This window comes from Silene latifolia, chromosome 1 (genome assembly GCF_048544455.1).
Source record: "Silene latifolia isolate original U9 population chromosome 1, ASM4854445v1, whole genome shotgun sequence".
Taxonomy (NCBI): domain Eukaryota; kingdom Viridiplantae; phylum Streptophyta; class Magnoliopsida; order Caryophyllales; family Caryophyllaceae; genus Silene; species Silene latifolia.
Genome location: NC_133526.1, coordinates 144,506,676 through 144,509,783, shown reverse-complemented (window position 1 = coordinate 144,509,783; position 3,108 = coordinate 144,506,676).

The following is a 3,108-nucleotide window of genomic DNA, read 5'->3' as shown; positions in this document are numbered from 1 at the left end:
TGTCGATCATTGCTTTGATGTTAATTACCCTAGATGCCCATAAATTCCCTACTAACAAACACTTATTATTCATTTTGATAGCATCATTATCTTCTCCCTATTCGAACGCATTAACATCCCCATAAGTTGAGAAGTCATCCCTTAGGCCATTCTAACCTATGAGGATGTCACATGCATGACTTAGTTTCCCAAGTTTGTAATGCGAACAAACGCAATAAAGCAATTTAATATAGATAAGTTGTAGTTAAAATATTTAGGTTACAAGTTAAGGGATTCAAATCACAATCCCAAATAGTACAACCAATTGAAGATAAAAGTGGAGTATAATGATTGTCAAAAACTAGACAACAAGAAACGGGCACAACTACGGTGAAGACCGCTCTCAAGTCTCCAAGGCATATATACAAATGTTAACTTGTCAAGCTACTACTTCCCATATGAGCAGAAATCATCATATGGTTCACCATAGATATTTGAAAACGCTTTGGTTAGCTCCAATAATACAAATTCTCATTAAAATACATGTGAATGTGAAAGACTAAAATGATTATGCAATGGAATGATGAGGCAACAATGCAAGTTATCAAACTACACAACTCCTCGATAACAAACCCGGTGACAGTATCTTAACACCGCCACCAAACCGCCGGACCGCAGTCTGTAACAAAGGTACTCGGGACACAACTGTGATACCGGACCCGAGCTCTAACCGGATGTTTGTCAGATGTCGTGCCTCAACCACAAGAGTCCTTCCAAACTCGAATCATTAACATGCATGTTCCTCTTGGAGTGGGAAGCTTCAAGAGACGACCCAAGCGTAAGACGGTCTCCCAGTCGTCCTACATCTCCTCAATAACCAAATGTCACAATCCAGCATCCTTCATTCACCACCTCCAACATTCACAACAAAATAGGTATGCACACAACCAAATAAGAGTTTTCACATAAGAATGAATCATCTCATGACAAGAACTCACATGTTTACCAATAAGTCAATTAATTAATTCAATTCATGTTATAATGCAATAAGATGATATCATGATGTATAATCCACTTACCCAACCCTAATACATGAATAAACAACCTACATTGGTATAGCTTATATGTTTATGTTTTGATGATGTCAAGGTGTTTCATATTTTATATACTTGTTGCGTGTAATCGTTTGTCTAAGTGTTTTAGAATCAACTTATGTATTACAAGCAACAAAGAAGATTGTGAGGATAGTATAAAGTGTTCAAGCCTCTATTCAAGATCAAACGATATGAAGATTCATTCAAGATTTATGAGAAGATGAAGTCCGTCTAAAAGATTAATCAAGCTTGGATGATGACGTAGCCTATACTCGAAGATCTCCCTGAAGATTAGAATAGTATAGGTGATTATCTCGTAATGATAACCAAGAATAAGTTTCTTGAATTGCTAAAGTTATAGCTTTGCAGCTATAACATTACTAGTAAAAGAGCTCAATGTTATAGCTATCCTACTATAACATTGAGATGCTGAGTTTATTATATACGACTTATAATGTTTCAAAATTGTTTTGAAAATTGTTTTAAAGTTTATTTTAAAAGTTTTGATGAAAGTATTTATATAGTTAAGCCCGGTTTAGTGCGGAGTTCGATTTTATGTTGAACGTTGACTAGTAGTCTTGTTGGGTCAACTTATAAGTTGGACCATGCTACTAATTAGGGTTTTAACAAAGCCTCTCTTAAAACCTAAATTTTAACCCATATATTGAGCTAGGGTTTGCACGAGTCACGAGGCATATGAGCCGTGATATCTCGTGTAACCTAAGGTGTATTTGGTAAAGATTTTATTCCGAAATAATATCTTTACATATCTTATACTCCCTCCTATTCTCCATATTGTTCCCTTTTGCTAAGGGCACACGGATTAAGGAAAAGAATAAAATAGGAGTAAAAGAGTTGGGTGGGGTTTGGTGATAGGAGAGAGGGATGAATAATTAGGGCACTCAATATATTTGTTTATGATAAAAGATATTCTTGTTTTAGGAAATCTTATCATATTTAGAATTTATAGTAAAGATAATATTTGAATAGATTATATTCTATCTTTTGGAATATTCTTTATTATCTTTTAAGGCTTTTAGGAAAGAAATAATAGTAGATATGATTTGTTAACATATCTCCTTTATTCGGCAATTAGGGTATGTGTAAACCGAGTTGCCCTACTCTTTCCTTCTTATAAATACTTTACTCTTTACAACATCTAAAATAGAGACCTTAAGCATAAAAATTGATTTTAATTTTACAAAGCAAACCGTGTGTTTTCAAGCAGAAAAACCGATTTGTTATTTTTGAAAGGTCGTGTGTTTTAAACTCGTATGCTCGTTATTATTGTTATCATTATAAGATAATAGTGCTTAGTTGATTTCTTTCTTGTTCATTAACGTGAACTATTAGAAGAATCATTAGTGCTTTCTTATTAGCGTAAGTTAGTCACTCGAGTATTTAACGGTACTCATTGAGTTACAGCTAGAGTTAGTTGTACGAGTTGGGTTAGTAAATTTGTAATCCGTAGAAAGCTACTAAATTTATTAATCGAGAATAGTGGACGTAGGTTTCGACTTGTGAAACTGAACCACTTCAAAAAACCGTGTGTCTCCTCGTTCTTTTGTTCCTTTGCATATTTCATTTTATATTCATTAGTTGATTAGTTAAAGTTTAATCAATAAACTTTAAATAATCAATTACATACGCATAATCGAAAAAGCTTTAAAAAGTTTAAAATCCTCAATTCACCCCCCCTCCTTGAGTATTTTGGATCAATAGACTCTTCAATTGGTATCAGAGCCTCGTGCTTTTGATTGCCTAACCACAAAGAGGCTGATCTATCTTGTTTTTCATTTATCTTATCGGGTTTTATATTCCGCTGCCTATCACGTGATAAATGGATTCCAAATATCTCAAGTGTCCCGTCTTTGATGGGAAGAATTATGGATTGTGGAAAAACATGATGACTCACTATGTGAAAGGTCACGATTGGTAGTGCTGAAGGATTATCCAAAACGGACCGCACAAAATTCTTGTGGCATCCGAGGAAGGCACTGCCTATGAAAAGAAAGAAGAGGACTATGTCAAGGCC